Source organism: Taudactylus pleione, unplaced genomic scaffold, assembly GCF_031769625.1.
Source record: "Taudactylus pleione unplaced genomic scaffold, aTauple2 ptg000003l, whole genome shotgun sequence".
Lineage (NCBI taxonomy): Eukaryota > Metazoa > Chordata > Amphibia > Anura > Myobatrachidae > Taudactylus > Taudactylus pleione.
This window is the reverse complement of record NW_028284406.1, coordinates 2,751,368-2,769,165: the sequence shown is the minus strand read 5'-3', so window position 1 is coordinate 2,769,165 and position 17,798 is coordinate 2,751,368. Positions and strand designations below refer to the sequence as shown.

Genomic DNA, 17,798 nt, shown 5'->3' with positions numbered 1-17,798 from the left:
ATTTGAATGGGATCGTACATCGCATCCCAGGTCAGATGGTTTTGCAGGAAGACCTGGGGATGCGATGTACGACCCCGTGGGAGCGCGCAGCACGATATCAGGTACGATATCGTGCCCATATACGGCACGATATCGTGCCCATATACGGCACGATATAGCACCTATATCGTGCCGATCCGACGGATCAGCACGTATATCGTGCCGTGTATGGCCACCTTAACAATTTTTTCTGTTTTTACCAGTTAATTTCCTATTGCAGTAATATGGGGTGAGGTTACAGTTACATGCTTACCAACATTGCGGGGTAAGCTGATCGGGACCATGGGCGGGGCGATATCCAGGAGAGGGAGTGTCTTTATCACAGAGGGGGCGTGTCTAGCACTAAAAAGGCCTAGGCCAGGCCTGGTCAACCTGTGGCTCTCAAACTGTGGCAGGGCATGCTGGGATGTGTAGTTTCACAACAGCTGGAGAGCCACAGGTTGACCAGGCATGGCCTAGGATGCCCTTCATCCCTTTCTAGATAACCTCCTACAACCCTTTCTATGCTGCACGCGCCAGTGTACTACCGCTCTGTGATGATGAGAAGCGTGAAATACTGGCCTACTCTATGGGAGGCTCCCGAAAATCGTGTGGCTCTCGGCCGCCCGGAAGAGTACGCAAGTCTCCTGGAGTTGGCTGCCATCTGCTCCTCGCCCCCCCCCCTTACTGAGCAAGCCAGAAAGTCGGCGAGTATGGTGTGAAAGGTTCACACCTCCCGACTCCATACTTTCCTACTCTCCCGAGAGTCTCAGAAGGCTCCTGATTTTTCACACCCCTTAAAGAGAAGGGAAATTCTCGCGCATCCCGCCCACTTCGCCATGAAGTGGGTTGGACGGAGAGATTTTCTGAGAAATTTGCAGGTCCTTATGAATGGGGCGGGGCTAAATGACGAGTAACGCATCATTTAGCCACGCCCTCTCCTCACGGACCCGCAAATAGCTGGGTTTTCATGTAAAGGGGCGGGACCTAATGATGGCGATAGCTTGGTCCCGCCCCCGAACCAGGGAGAAGCGGCTCCTCTCCGACAGCCCCCGGGAATGGATGTCTATTTATCAAGCAGTGAAAAGTGTGGAGAAGTGAACCAGTGGAGAAGTTGCCCATAGCAACCAATCAGCTTTCAAGTAGCATTTATCAAGTACAGTCTGTAAAATAATAGGTAGGAACTGATTGGTTGCTATGGGCAACTTCTCCACTGGTTTAGTTTTCCACACTTGATAAATAAACCCCTAAAGTCGGGCCGACTCTCAGGCATATTGGGACAATGCAGTACCAATCAAGACAGCAGAACAGAGCCCCCTGACATCTGGAGGGTTGGGAGGCATGCGGTTACAGTAATGTCTTTGATTCCGGTCAACAGAATCAGCCTAGGCTGTTTTGATTTGGAGAGGTGGCAAAATCAGAAAAAGAGAATTCCAACTCTGTATAAAGAATCGGTTTGGGAGGTACAGAGAGTATGCATATTACCAACCCAAGTAAGGAGACATAGAACAACATGCTTCACTGTCATTACGACTCTATTGTCCCTAAAAGGACGGGCCAAGGTGAGCTTGTCATTATTGCCAACATTTGAAGTAGTTTCCCAAACACTTGCTGCTGGGGAGGTTTATATAAGAACGGTATACGAGGTGCTGTCTGGGCAGACCACAGTTGGTCACTTGGACATTCTGCGTATGCCATAGGCAGGTGCAATGTCCGATAGTGCGTCTTTGTATGCACATCGGTGGATTTGCACTGCATCCGGGGGCATCTGAATAGGGCGCCCATATAACTGCAGCGTCAGCATAAAGATGCAATAGCAGCTGCGAACTGCGTCCACCCCTGAATCACTCCCACTTGGGCTGAGCCGGATGCAACACGGACGGCAGCCAGGTTCACTACCTTATTCTAACGCGAGTATATGCATAACTGCGTATAGTCGCACCGCCCAGTGTTTTTGCCTCTGCAGCCGTCATTATTACCAATGTCTCTTACACCAGCCCCGCGCTGGACGTAAAAGGGGATGCACTCAATATTTTGACTGCGGGGATTCCGGCGGTCAGAATGCCGATGCAGGAACCCCAACACCTGTCAGAATCCCGGCGCTGGCATCCTGACTGCGAATCCCAAAGGTAAGTAGCGGGGTTAGGAGGAGGGTTAGCGTTAGGTACTAGGGGGAAGGTTAGGCACTAAGGGGTGGGGAGGGTTAGCTTTAGGGTGCGGGATGGGGAGGTTAGGTTTAGGCATTAGTGGGAGAGGTTAGATACAGGGTTAGGGTACTTACCGACAGGTGTCGGTATCCTAACCCTATCGGGATGCCGACATCAGAGTTCTGACCGCCGGACCCATCCCATGTAAAAGATCTGCCAGAAACAGGTGTCCCTGCTTCATTGCCACGAAACAGATCTCTATCGTGTATTCGCAAGTTCCAGTAGCATCCTAGTTACCAGTTTACGGCTAGAGAATCGGACGCGCACACAGCTTCCGCCAAGGTGCATCTGCACGGTGCACTGCGAGTCTTTGGCTGGCCTGGCAGATGACAAGTTTCATGTAAATAGGTAACAGACATTTTTTAGAGCTGGAGCAGATGTGACAAATACTTCATTATTTATAAAATTTTGGGAACAGGCTCTCACTGTAAAAACTGTAGTTTGGTGACTTTTGGAAGTTGCACTATAATTGAGTTCTATTTTTATTTACATTAACTCCATTGTTTGTAATATGAATTGCTGCCAGCACCTCTGAAGCTGAGGGGTCTATTTACTAAGCAGTGTTAGGAGACAGAGTGAAAAGTGATAAGGTGCCAGCCAATCAGATCTCAACTGTCATCTCACAGGCTGTTTGTGTCTGTCTCCTAACACTGCTTAGTAAATAGACCCTGAGACTCCAGTGCTGCCTCCTGTATCTGAGGCCCAAACTCAGCATCAGCTAATCAACTCATATGTCCTCCAATCACAGGACTCACGTATCAATTTCTGGCCAATCAAATCCATGCCCCTTGTTACCAGCCAATGGTCTAGCGCCAATTTGTGCATGCCGCCAATCACTGCGTGCATCCTACGGCTGCGTCACAGATTCTATCATTTCAGCGTAGAGCTGCTATTCTAGAAGGTGAACAGTTGGCGGCAATTACGTATATTACGTAGGAAGGAGGCTCACTACTGTGCTGACAGCGGATGGTCCCGTGGCGCTTCTAACGCACATAGCGTAACGGGATTGTCAGGTCTGTGGTCACTCAGAACAGAAGGCGGCGTCTGGGATTGAGATAACAAGGTAGGTGCAGCTCTGTCACTTGTCACTGCAGGTACAATATCATCATGCTGGGACTCTGCATTCCTTGGCGGGTTGGCAGTGAGTGGCTCAGGCTGTGCGCTGTGTGCATGCAGCAGCTTGGAGTGGAAGGTGCAGTTACATGATGATGCCTATACCTCCTGCACATATTGTAGTCACTGACAGGTATACAATGAGTGTCTGTGCACTAGCTGGCAGGTGCGGGTATATAGTCCTGTCCTGTGCACACTGGGGTCACTAATGGCTATATAGTGAGTGTATGTGCACTAGCTGGCAGGTGCGGGTATATAGTCCTGTCCTGTGCACACTGGGGTCACTAATGGCTATATAGTGAGTGTATGTGCACTAGCTGGCAGGTGCGGGTATATAGTCCTGTCCTGTGCACACTGGGGTCACTAATGGCTATATAGTGAGTGTATGTGCACTAGCTGGCAGGTGCGGGTATATAGTCCTGTCCTGTGCACACTGGGGTCACTAATGGCTATATAGTGAGTGTATGTGCACTAGCTGGCAGGTGCGGGTATATAGTCCTGTCCTGTGCACACTGGGGTCACTAATGGCTATATAGTGAGTGTATGTGCACTAGCTGGCAGGTGCAGGTATATAGTCCTGTCCTGTGCACACTGGGGTCACTAATGGCTATATAGTGAGTGTATGTGCACTAGCTGGCAGGTGCGGGTATATAGTCCTGTCCTGTGCACACTGGGGTCACTAATGGCTATATAGTGAGTGTATGTGCACTAGCTGGCAGGTGCGGGTATATAGTCCTGTCCTGTGCACACTGGGGTCACTAATGGCTATATAGTGAGTGTATGTGCACTAGCTGGCAGGTGCGGGTATATAGTCCTGTCCTGTGCACACTGGGGTCACTAATGGCTATATAGTGAGTGTATGTGCACTAGCTGGCAGGTGCGGGTATATAGTCCTGTCCTGTGCACACTGGGGTCACTAATGGCTATATAGTGAGTGTATGTGCACTAGCTGGCAGGTGCGGGTATATAGTCCTGTCCTGTGCACACTGGGGTCACTAATGGCTATATAGTGAGTGTATGTGCACTAGCTGGCAGGTGCAGGTATATAGTCCTGTCCTGTGCACACTGGGGTCACTAATGGCTATATAGTGAGTGTATGTGCACTAGCTGGCAGGTGCGGGTATATAGTCCTGTCCTGTGCACACTGGGGTCACTAATGGCTATATAGTGAGTGTATGTGCACTAGCTGGCAGGTGCGGGTATATAGTCCTGTCCTGTGCACACTGGGGTCACTAATGGCTATATAGTGAGTGTATGTGCACTAGCTGGCAGGTGCGGGTATATAGTCCTGTCCTGTGCACACTGGGGTCACTAATGGCTATATAGTGAGTGTATGTGCACTAGCTGGCAGGTGCGGGTATATAGTCCTGTCCTGTGCACACTGGGGTCACTAATGGCTATATAGTGAGTGTATGTGCACTAGCTGGCAGGTGCGGGTATATAGTCCTGTCCTGTGCACACTGGGGTCACTAATGGCTATATAGTGAGTGTATGTGCACTAGCTGGCAGGTGCAGGTATATAGTCCTGTCCTGTGCACACTGGGGTCACTAATGGCTATATAGTGAGTGTATGTGCACTAGCTGGCAGGTGCAGGTATATAGTTCTGTCCTGTGCACACTGGGGTCACTAATGGCTATATAGTGAGTGTATGTGCACTAGCTGGCAGGTGCGGGTATATAGTCCTGTCCTGTGCACACTGGGGTCACTAATGGCTATATAGTGAGTGTATGTGCACTAGCTGGCAGGTGCGGGTATATAGTCCTGTCCTGTGCACACTGGGGTCACTAATGGCTATATAGTGAGTGTATGTGCACTAGCTGGCAGGTGCGGGTATATAGTCCTGTCCTGTGCACACTGGGGTCACTAATGGCTATATAGTGAGTGTATGTGCACTAGCTGGCAGGTGCGGGTATATAGTCCTGTCCTGTGCACACTGGGGTCACTAATGGCTATATAGTGAGTGTATGTGCACTAGCTGGCAGGTGCGGGTATATAGTCCTGTCCTGTGCACACTGGGGTCACTAATGGCTATATAGTGAGTGTATGTGCACTAGCTGGCAGGTGCAGGTATATAGTCCTGTCCTGTGCACACTGGGGTCACTAATGGCTATATAGTGAGTGTATGTGCACTAGCTGGCAGGTGCGGGTATATAGTCCTGTCCTGTGCACACTGGGGTCACTAATGGCTATATAGTGAGTGTATGTGCACTAGCTGGCAGGTGCGGGTATATAGTCCTGTCCTGTGCACACTGGGGTCACTAATGGCTATATAGTGAGTGTATGTGCACTAGCTGGCAGGTGCGGGTATATAGTCCTGTCCTGTGCACACTGGGGTCACTAATGGCTATATAGTGAGTGTATGTGCACTAGCTGGCAGGTGCGGGTATATAGTCCTGTCCTGTGCACACTGGGGTCACTAATGGCTATATAGTGAGTGTATGTGCACTAGCTGGCAGGTGCGGGTATATAGTCCTGTCCTGTGCACACTGGGGTCACTAATGGCTATATAGTGAGTGTATGTGCACTAGCTGGCAGGTGCGGGTATATAGTCCTGTCCTGTGCACACTGGGGTCACTAATGGCTATATAGTGAGTGTATGTGCACTAGCTGGCAGGTGCAGGTATATAGTCCTGTCCTGTGCACACTGGGGTCACTAATGGCTATATAGTGAGTGTATGTGCACTAGCTGGCAGGTGCGGGTATATAGTTCTGTCCTGTGCACACTGGGGTCACTAATGGCTATATAGTGAGTGTATGTGCACTAGCTGGCAGGTGCGGGTATATAGTCCTGTCCTGTGCACACTGGGGTCACTAATGGCTATATAGTGAGTGTATGTGCACTAGCTGGCAGGTGCGGGTATATAGTCCTGTCCTGTGCACACTGGGGTCACTAATGGCTATATAGTGAGTGTATGTGCACTAGCTGGCAGGTGCGGGTATATAGTCATGTCCTGTGCACACTGGGGTCACTAATGGCTATATAGTGAGTGTATGTGCACTAGCTGGCAGGTGCGGATATATAGTCCTGTCCTGTGCACACTGGGGTCACTAATGGCTATATAGTGAGTGTATGTGCACTAGCTGGCAGGTGCAGGTATATAGTCCTGTCCTGTGCACACTGGGGTCACTAATGGCTATATAGTGAGTGTATGTGCACTAGCTGGCAGGTGCAGGTATATAGTCCTGTCCTGTGCACACTGGGGTCACTAATGGCTATATAGTGAGTGTATGTGCACTAGCTGGCAGGTGCGGGTATATAGTCCTGTCCTGTGCACACTGGGGTCACTAATGGCTATATAGTGAGTGTATGTGCACTAGCTGGCAGGTGCGGGTATATAGTCCTGTCCTGTGCACACTGGGGTCACTAATGGCTATATAGTGAGTGTATGTGCACTAGCTGGCAGGTGCGGGTATATAGTCCTGTCCTGTGCACACTGGGGTCACTAATGGCTATATAGTGAGTGTATGTGCACTAGCTGGCAGGTGCGGGTATATAGTCCTGTCCTGTGCACACTGGGGTCACTAATGGCTATATAGTGAGTGTATGTGCACTAGCTGGCAGGTGCGGGTATATAGTCCTGTCCTGTGCACACTGGGGTCACTAATGGCTATATAGTGAGTGTATGTGCACTAGCTGGCAGGTGCGGGTATATAGTCCTGTCCTGTGCACACTGGGGTCACTAATGGCTATATAGTGAGTGTATGTGCACTAGCTGGCAGGTGCGGGTATATAGTCCTGTCCTGTGCACACTGGGGTCACTAATGGCTATATAGTGAGTGTATGTGCACTAGCTGGCAGGTGCGGGTATATAGTCCTGTCCTGTGCACACTGGGGTCACTAATGGCTATATAGTGAGTGTATGTGCACTAGCTGGCAGGTGCGGGTATATAGTCCTGTCCTGTGCACACTGGGGTCACTAATGGCTATATAGTGAGTGTATGTGCACTAGCTGGCAGGTGCGGGTATATAGTCCTGTCCTGTGCACACTGGGGTCACTAATGGCTATATAGTGAGTGTATGTGCACTAGCTGGCAGGTGCGGGTATATAGTCCTGTCCTGTGCACACTGGGGTCACTAATGGCTATATAGTGAGTGTATGTGCACTAGCTGGCAGGTGCGGGTATATAGTCCTGTCCTGTGCACACTGGGGTCACTAATGGCTATATAGTGAGTGTATGTGCACTAGCTGGCAGGTGCGGGTATATAGTCCTGTCCTGTGCACACTGGGGTCACTAATGGCTATATAGTGAGTGTATGTGCACTAGCTGGCAGGTGCGGGTATATAGTCCTGTCCTGTGCACACTGGGGTCACTAATGGCTATATAGTGAGTGTATGTGCACTAGCTGGCAGGTGCGGGTATATAGTCCTGTCCTGTGCACACTGGGGTCACTAATGGCTATATAGTGAGTGTATGTGCACTAGCTGGCAGGTGCGGGTATATAGTCCTGTCCTGTGCACACTGGGGTCACTAATGGCTATATAGTGAGTGTATGTGCACTAGCTGGCAGGTGCGGGTATATAGTCCTGTCCTGTGCACACTGGGGTCACTAATGGCTATATAGTGAGTGTATGTGCACTAGCTGGCAGGTGCGGGTATATAGTCCTGTCCTGTGCACACTGGGGTCACTAATGGCTATATAGTGAGTGTATGTGCACTAGCTGGCAGGTGCGGGTATATAGTCCTGTCCTGTGCACACTGGGGTCACTAATGGCTATATAGTGAGTGTATGTGCACTAGCTGGCAGGTGCGGGTATATAGTCCTGTCCTGTGCACACTGGGGTCACTAATGGCTATATAGTGAGTGTATGTGCACTAGCTGGCAGGTGCGGGTATATAGTCCTGTCCTGTGCACACTGGGGTCACTAATGGCTATATAGTGAGTGTATGTGCACTAGCTGGCAGGTGCGGGTATATAGTCCTGTCCTGTGCACACTGGGGTCACTAATGGCTATATAGTGAGTGTATGTGCACTAGCTGGCAGGTGCGGGTATATAGTCCTGTCCTGTGCACACTGGGGTCACTAATGGCTATATAGTGAGTGTATGTGCACTAGCTGGCAGGTGCGGGTATATAATCCTGTCCTGTGCACACTGGGGTCACTAATGGCTATATAGTGAGTGTATGTGCACTAGCTGGCAGGTGCAGGTATATAGTCCTGTCCTGTGCACACTGGGTCACTAATTTGTATATATCTATCTTACCTCCGTGTGCTACAAGTCGCATTAAACATAACGCGTAAGCGCCATGCAACTCGGTATCGCCGAGTGTGTTTCCGTGCAACTTTTTACCTTCAAATGCATCTTGTTCAAAAAGCGATGCACAAGCAGCTTTTGCTGATTACATGATACACGGCATGCCTATATTCTGTGTGTGACTGCGGGCGTATCTGCATTGGGAAATGCTACGTTACCGTATCACAGTCGCTGACGCTGTAACGTAGCATTTCACATGCAGATGTAACCACAGTCGCACACAGATTACAGGCATGCCGCATATCCTTTTACTCAGCAAAAGCTGCTTGTGCTTCCTATTCACATCGCTTTGCGAATAAGATTCATTTAAATTGTAAAAAGTCGCACGGAAAGACGCTCGGCGATACCGAGTCACACCACGGCATCGATGACTTAGCCTACGTGCATATGCATTGTTACTACCCAGTTTTGCCCCTTACAAGCAAGGTACGTCTGCAAAACAGACTTTTGTTCATATCTTTATTAGCCTCATAGGGGCCTATTCATCATAACTAAAAATTCTCTGGTGGTAATTGGGTTTAGAACTCGCATGAAGTTCTACCTAACTACTGGAGGAATTCTTCATTCCTCCTCTCCTTAAGTATCTATTCCGAAAAGCTGTCATTTTTGCGATGACAGCTTTTTGGGAAGTAGATTATTTTCCCTCCCTACTCTACCTTACCGCCAGGGGCGCCGAGAGGGGGGGGGAGCGGGTACAGATTACCGGGGCCCTGGCTTCCTGAGGGGCCCGGCAGGGGGCCCGGGTCCGGCGCCGCTCCCCCTCCCTCACACGCTGTGTGCTGAGCTGCAGTGGAGACTGCTCGTGGCTGCTGAGCAGCAGCCACGAGCAGTCTCCTATACCTGTGGGGAGGAGCGATCACACTGATCGCGCCCCCCTGGCTTTAAGCAGGGTTGAGGGGGCCCAGAGCGCCCCCCTCCCCAGCGCGTTGCAATTTTTTTTTTCGGGAAGGGGGCGTGGCCACGCATCCCGCGATTAGGCCACGCCCCCTATTACCCGGGCCCGCCGCAGCTCTCAGCGGCCTGCTTACCGCAGCTGTAATCAGTGCTGCGCATGTGCCGTTACGCTCACAAAAGCGGTGCATGTGCAGCACTGATTACAGCTGCGGTAATACTGTCCTCACTTGCCCCCTGTCCCCCACTTACCTAGCCGCTGCAGCCGCTTCAGGCTCCGTCTGCTGTGCCTACACTGTGGGCCTGATTCAGAGTTGGAAATAGAGAGAGATAGCACTTAACCGTGTACCTGGGCAAACCATGTTGCAATGCAAGGGGTGTAAATACCTACATTCTTTTGCATGTGGGGTAAATACTGGCTGCTTTTGCATGTAGCTCACAAATACTGCACAGCTTTATTATTACACTGCACTTTAGATGTCAGTTTGGACACCCCCCTCCCAAATCTAAATCTCTCTGCACATTTTAAATCTGCCCCACCTGCAGTGCAGCGTGGTTTCACCAAGATGATCAGTTGAGAGAGATATCTCTCTCTATTCCCAACTCTAAATCAGGCCCTGTGTTCTCCTGGCAGAACACAGTAAAGTTTAGAAAAAAATAACAAAATGTTTTTATTTTTATTTTTTGTCTAAACTTTACTGTGTTCTGCCGGGAGAACACAGTAAAGTGTTGTACAGTGTCAGCACAGCATACGGAGCCTGAGAAGTGAAGGGGGGGGAGCTGGCAGAGGACCTGCCCACCTGACAGCAGGTAAGTGTCACCCGCTGTATGCCACCTCAGAGTGGCATATAGTAACACCATCAAATTCCAAAAATACATAATTTTCGGAATTTGATGAATAACCTAATTTTTATATGGGGAGTGTGGAAATTAACGCAGGCGGACTTAACCAGGAGATATCAGAGATATCTCCTGTGTTAAGTGTCTTCATGATTACTAAAATAATGGTAATTAAGGAAAATGTCCTTAAAAACGTTATTTTAGTGTTGATGAATAGGCCCCATAGTCTGTTACTGAGCACACTGTAATCACTAGCGAGTGTATAGTGAATGACTGTGCTCAAGCTGGGAGATACTGGCACACTTGAGTCATTAATGGCCGTAGTCAATGTTTGTGCTCTAAGTGGACTTTTATAGGTTTATTTAATGACTGTAATACCTGAACTATAGCCATTGATTGCAATCACTGGGGGTCATGTGTTCACCTTCTGTGTATAAGTAACAATGTTGTTAGGGAGACTACACAATACGTACAGGCAGGGCCTAAATTATGGCTGTGTGAGATTGGCCGCTGCCCAGGGTGATAATCTGCGGTGGGTGCAGGGAATGAATGTTTAAGGTTGATTTGGTTACAGTTTAGGGAGATATAAAATGTCCTTCTTGCCCCCGGTGGTAACATTTCTACTTACTCTTTGCATGCAATCCTAATTGGCTTTGCTTAGGGTGTGTGTATTATAATTGAGTGTTTCCCAGTGTCACTCACTGATAGAGTAACAAAAACACACTTAAGGTGCATACACCCATAACGATTTTTTTGAACGATTATCGATAACCGATATCGATCATCGTTGAAAAAAATTGTTCACTTTCTAAGTTAAAACGATGAACGATTATCGTTCACGTTTGTAGTTCAGTCAGACTGACCAACTCAATGATTTTCATGAAGGGAATATGCAAAAATCGTTTGTAGTTCAAAAAAATCATTCATTACATTTAGTAAATGAGCACTTTTAGTAAACTATTTTCGTTCATTTTTCCCTTGAAAAAATGAACGAAAATCGTTGAATAAAATCGTTAATTTACAAAATTGTTGTGTGTGTATGCACCTTTACAAATAACTATGCAGAATAGACATGTATTAGCAGATTCCAATAAATAAATCTATACATATTAATGTGCAAACAGAGGTTACGAGAAAGAGATTATTATAAGGCACTTGTTCCACCCTAGGTCAGACCTGGCAAAGAACTTACACAAGATGCCAATTGGAGGGGATTGTTAGTAAAAACGTCAGTGCAGTGTTTATAGATGTAGAGTTCACAGTCTTGTTATTTCTTTGCTGATTTTGGTATAATTTAACTATGGCGCAGTTTCTATAAATGTTCCCCGTTGTGTTTGACAGGGATAGATTCATAGCGAATTATGCCTGGAAATTGTATTCCAAAGAATACGCTGCCTGCCGTCTAGTGGTAGCTGTACATTTGTACTTCCTGACTTTTGTTTAACGAAGATCTGTAATTCATGGTTTAAGTACAAATTGCTCGCAATTGTGTGTCTCTGCAATGATTTGGATTATGCTACATTGGAAAGTGACATTCTAGGAAGGATGTCAGTCACCACGTGGGCAGCTTGGGTCATAGGTCAGATCTATGATGAGCCCCGTACACACTGGACGACATTTGCGAACGATATGAGCGATGACGACATCTTTGATCGATACATCGTTCAAATCATCCAGTGTGTATGCACTAAGCGATGAACGATGCACGCTCTCGCGGGTCGCTAACGATATCCACAATCGTCTGTACATGCAGCTCAATCTGGGGATATCGTTAACGATACCATGCCGCCGAATGCAGCACGACCCGCTCCTCGCCCCTCCGTCGTCATTCGTTGTTGCCGGCATCGGCAAGAGTATATGCACTTACCGATGCCGGCAACCCTGCCGGGCCTGCCCTTGCCAGCATCGCTCAATACACAAATCATGCAGTGTGTATGGGGCTATACTTGTATAATAAAAATGATCCTCCACCCCACCCTTTGTTGGAAAAAATAAATAGATTGTAAAGAACATTTTGAAAAACACATCGTATAGCTATTATAGAACATAAGTGTTGGTCCACATGTAAAAGTGAAATTAGGGATGGTCTAACTATGGATTTGTAACTATCGATAGTCTGTGACATATGGCAAGTGTTTTTGCTATCGATGATCACAGATGCGGCACCATCAGTGGTGGTAGCCCGGTATTGAGGGATTTCGGCTTCCTGATTTGCGCATAGGCAGCACCCAGCCATCAAGAGCTAAACTATCGATGGTTTGCTGTTGATAGTTTAAAACCATTGAACATTGGGGGTCATTCAGACCCGCTCGCGAGCGCAGGACGCTCGCAAGCGGGTTTATGTTCCCCCACTGCGCATGCGCACGATGGAGGGAGCTCCGTCGTGCGCATGCACGAGACCCGGCGAGCGACGGGCTCTCCATCGCTCCAGGTCTTGCCCCAAAGGGGGCGTGCTGTCGATGTTGATTGACAGCACGCCCCCTTTGGTGGGCGTGCCGGGGGCGTGCCTGCCAGACGGAGGCATTCCCATGTGAAAGCCTACCGTCTGAAGCCGGCCCCACTGACATCAGTAGTGATGTCAGTGGGAGTGATTTTGGCTCTGATAGAGCCAAAATCACTCCAGGGCTTGCGGCAGTGAGACCCTAACGCATCATGGACGCTCGCATATGCTGTGGGTGGTCACCCACAGCTATGCGAGCGGCCAGGAGGCCGTCCATTTCATGGAGGAGGGCACTGATTCAGAGCGAGCGCTCTGGTCAGAGCGTTCGGCTCTGAATCAGGCCCATTGACAATTGATGATAGAGCTATCAGTGGCCGTCCATATGTCAAATATTCAACATGGGTTATATTGTCATCTCCTTTAACAGCGGAGAATGAGACCTGTAAAAGCATTGCACCATTTAAATTATTTAAAAGGGCAGAACCCTAAAAAATCATGCCTGGACAATCTGTAGTGCACCAGGTTTTGTGGTACCACAAGCCCAAGCATGCTCTGCTAACTGATAGCCACTTTCCCAGTATACGATGGGTTGCAGTCCCATCTGTATATCTGAATGGAGACTTGAGATCTCCATGAATGAAGCACGTTACTTTTAAGAACATTTAATTCCCGGCAGGACCGGATATATAACCCATCTATGTCATAGTTTGCGGAGATGTCACAAAATCCCCGACTGAGTTCCAGCAACTCATGGGAACGTTCATTGAGATGTCTGTGTGAGAGAGACAGAGTCACACAGTGTGGGTGTCACATACTGACATACTGTCACTGTGACATCTCTCCTGAATCATTGTCACCCGATCCCAACATAAGGGTTTCACTTTCAAAAACCAAATCATTTTCATATCTGTTTTTACAAGCTTGTTCTCCCTGCCAGGTCATTTGACTGCGGGTAATGTGAACATGACACGGTTTGTATCAGAAGGCTGCCCTACCACACATTATTCCACTTTTAATTTGTGTTTTAATTAAAAAGGGTATAGCCAATAAAGGGAAACCGTAGCAGATATGCTTGTTAACTAACACAAACATCAAGCGGAGGCAGCCATTTTTTATTTTGTGCTGCGCCAGTGCTTAGCTTCTCAGTTCGCTAGGAGCTAGTGACTTAGCAGAGGTTCCCCGACGCTAGTTATTAGTGAATGTAATATTGGTTCCGTCCACAAAATGGCTGCTTCAGATGGCCTAAAAGAAGGTAGTTACACCAGATTTGCTTTACACTTTTATAAGGAAAAGTAGAAGTGAGTCCATGCCCAACCAATCAGATTCTAGCTGTAATTTTCTAGAGTGTACTGTATAAATAATAGCTATAATCTGATTGGTTGCTAGAGGCAACAGCAATACTTCCACTTTTCCTTTTTTTTAGAAGTTTTAGTGAATCCACAACCCCTGGCTCTCCACTTGCTATAATATAATAAAAAACAAACAAACAAACATGTATTTAATGTCCTTTAAGGTGCGTACACACTAGACTATTCGCTCCATGAGTGATGTCGTCTAGTGTGTCCCCTGCAGGGGTGTGCTCAACGACATTGAGCGCACACACTGAACGATATCATGAACGATATCGGTCAGTGCCGGTCACCCTCCCTCATCCTCGAACATGCAACAACCTGACAATATCGTCAGGTTGGCCTGCATCTTCGGGCGATGAACGTCAATGACCAACGATCTGCGGGAGCGCGCATCATTGGTCGTTCGTTGTTATCATTCATCGTTTTAGCGTACACACTGGCTGATATAATGAATATCGTTCAGTCGTCCAATATATCGGTAAGTGTGCACGTACCTTTAGACAAGAAGAGGTTATATTGAGTATAATTGTGTTTTGCCTATTTGAGGGCTGAGTAAGTAGACTCTTATGCTAACTGATTATCCTCTGATGTTTTACCAGCCTTGGCTATAGTCTGGAAAAATGTTGATTTGTGGTATTTACAGACACAATAGATCAGTCTGCAGAACACTGCAGTCCTTGACATGAGATAAAATAAGATGTCAGTCAGTCACAAGGAGCCAGGGCAATGCTGCAGTCACTCCCTGTAATTTTTCAGTTTGTTTTATGGGGCAGACTGAGACATTTCTTATTCATGGCTATTCTATTCAATATTTAGTTACTAAACCATGTAATCCTCCACCATAAAAATAGCATTAGCTAAAATCACCTTTATGCAAGTGAAAGCAGCTATTTTGAGGGCGGCATCAATATTCATACAAGTGCACGTTGTCAATTCTTCAGGAACCAGTGGCATAATTGTGTCACATTAATGACCAAATATTCATGAGGCAGTATTATTCACTACTGTTTCACCATGGTCCTGCTGCACCACCACTAAACCCTCTTTTCTCCAAGATACTTATCCTTCTCCCCCCCCCACACCACACTAAACCTCCACCTTACCCATCACCTGCTGTCACCCTTCCTCATTCAGAAGCCAGCCACATAACCCCACACTCCTTATCCCCCTTCTCTAGATCAATATCACCTCCACACTACATCAACCCTAATAATCTCATTCTCCTCTCGCCTCTTAACTCTATCCCTCTCTCCTGTTCCTTCTGGAAAGCCAGTTTTGTCTATAATAAACTGGTCCCTGTTCATGAGCACTTCATCTGTAATGCCTTGATTCTCCTAGCCATCACCAAACCCTGGGTTTACCCCTCTGACACCACTGCTCCTGCAAAATTCCTCCATCACTTGGCTTCCTGGCTTTTAATCTTCAACTGGGCCCTCAAGACCCATTTCTTCCTCAATGCTTTCCAGCGCTCATCCTAACCCACTACTCTATGCTCCTTCCTCACTATCTAGCCCATCTGTGTCACCCCTGTTTGTCTGACCCTCCCCATAGAATGTAAGCTCTCACAAGCAGGGCCCTCTTCCCTCACGTGCTTCTTCTTGCCTTACTTTTACTTTCATTTACAATGGTGCCTAAAACTGCTTACTGACACCCTGCTGCTTATTTAGGTGTTATGCAGCATTGTTTATAAATCATGTGCTTGTCCTGCATTGTCTGTACTGTTAATAACTGTTGTCTTGTGTGCTCATTTGTTTTTGTACTTTGTAAGGCGCTGCGGAACCCTTGTGGCGCCATATAAATAAAGGATAATAATAATAATAATATTCATGAGGCGCTGGTTCATCCAACAAAATGGCTGCCCCCACTACATGCAGAGGACAGATGTATTTTTAAAAGTTCCCTAAACTCCTTCGGAGGCAGTAGAGGTCCTTACAGTGCATTGCAGATTGCAACAGCTTTGAATTTTGCTAAAGTAACCATACACCCTCCCTTCTTTATGCACTAATCCCCGCTTTAGGCAGGGATCAGCGGTAGGACTTTGAAAAGGATAGTGGCCATTTAGTGCAGCGGGGCTAGATGACACATAATGGCTTATGAGCCAGCGGTGACACTGAAACCCTGCACCTGTCCCAAGTAGGGAGCATCATTTAGAGAAGGTGATCCCTACAGTCTGTCATCCCTTTTTATATAAAACCCTGTTTCAGATACAATATGGTAATCCATCATCACTCAGTCAAAAGGACCTTAATATTTTGGTATGTTGGCTATTAAATTTTTTAGTCCCTTTGTATAGTAATAAAAAAAGAAATGAATGACTGCTTTATTGTAAAAATCTATTAAAATAAAAAGTAATCTGCAGCCAGGGTTGCATAAAAAAAAAATCGGATTTACAAAACAAAACCAAACAAACACGGATTTATTTGATTTAAATAAGATTTTTTTTTTTGGATTTAAATAGGATTTTTCATGAAATTTTTTTTTTTTTTTTTTTTTTTTTTTTTAAGTAAACGTTTTACATTTTTTAAACGTTTATTTAAAATAAAATAAAAATAAAAAATCCTATTTAAATCAAATAAATTTGTTTTTGAGATAGATATATATATATATATATATATATAGATATATATATAGATATATAATTTTTATTTTATTTTTTTAAATCCAATTTTATGCAACCCTGTCTGCAGCATATACTAAAATTGCCTATGAATCTATAGCTGGCCAAGCATACTTCTGGTTCTGAATGAATGAATCGTTGGTCTATTTGGTCCCATGAGGGTGGCTCGGACTGGTCATGGTGGTAAGGCTGGGGGTGGGTCATAGATACAGTGTAGCATCAGCCTGACCGACATTAACACAATTCATAAAGTGCAGTGGAACTCTTCCTATCTGGTGGGTTCTAAGGACAGTATAGAACAGGGAGCGTTGTTTATCCTATACCACATACAATTATGTTTGTTCACAGGACTCCAAATTCATAGTCATATTTTGCCTGTGCTGCCTTTTAAAATAAAATTAGTGGATTAGTCAGGACTATTGAATGATACTTACCAGGGGTTCTCTTGAGCGTTTTGCCTTGCCCATCAAGGTCTTAGAGCCCATTCAAATGTGCATAAGTGCGTGTATTCTGACAAAATGCTTATTGGTTGTTTTACAGTGTTGTCTCTCAGTGCTATGTTCTAGTCCAGCCAGGACACCATCTGTGTGGAGATTGTATGTTCTCCCCGTGTTTGGGTGGGTGTCCTCCATTGATCCACTGGGACAGAGACTGGAAGTGAATGTATATATATTGCAAAGCACTGCATAGTATGTTGTCACTATATAAATAAAGGTTAATATTAGCAGTTTGTTAGGATACACATTAGTTAGAACATGTAAACATTCCCACGTAATGACTAATGGAATATAGAATACAGGTCTGTTAACATGCGTACTTGCGAAAGTAATATTTCGATACTTGCCAAGTCAGAATAAACAAAATGTGCTTATTGCCTTAAATATGTGAACGGACCTATTCGCACATTATTCATGTGTATTTATAAACACAAAATCCAATCTAAATCTGTGTGTTTACTGCGCTTATGAAAGGGCTCTTAGACATCGACTAAAATAGCCAAACTGCCCACAATGTATAATTCAGCTCTCCGTCTTCAAAATATCGCATCCGATGGACATGTTCGC

At 46.5% G+C, this 17,798-nt stretch overlaps 1 protein-coding gene across 1 annotated transcript in view; it reads left to right on the top strand.

Moving 5' to 3' along the window:
- Positions 1-3,149: 3,149 nt before the first annotated feature.
- EEIG1 (estrogen-induced osteoclastogenesis regulator 1) overlaps positions 3,150-17,798 on the top strand; it is a 63,251-nt gene continuing 48,602 nt past the window's right edge. The window contains exon 1 of the mRNA XM_088464662.1: positions 3,150-3,288. The gene's annotated coding sequence lies outside the window, so the exon portion shown is untranslated. The remainder of the gene's footprint in view (positions 3,289-17,798) is intronic.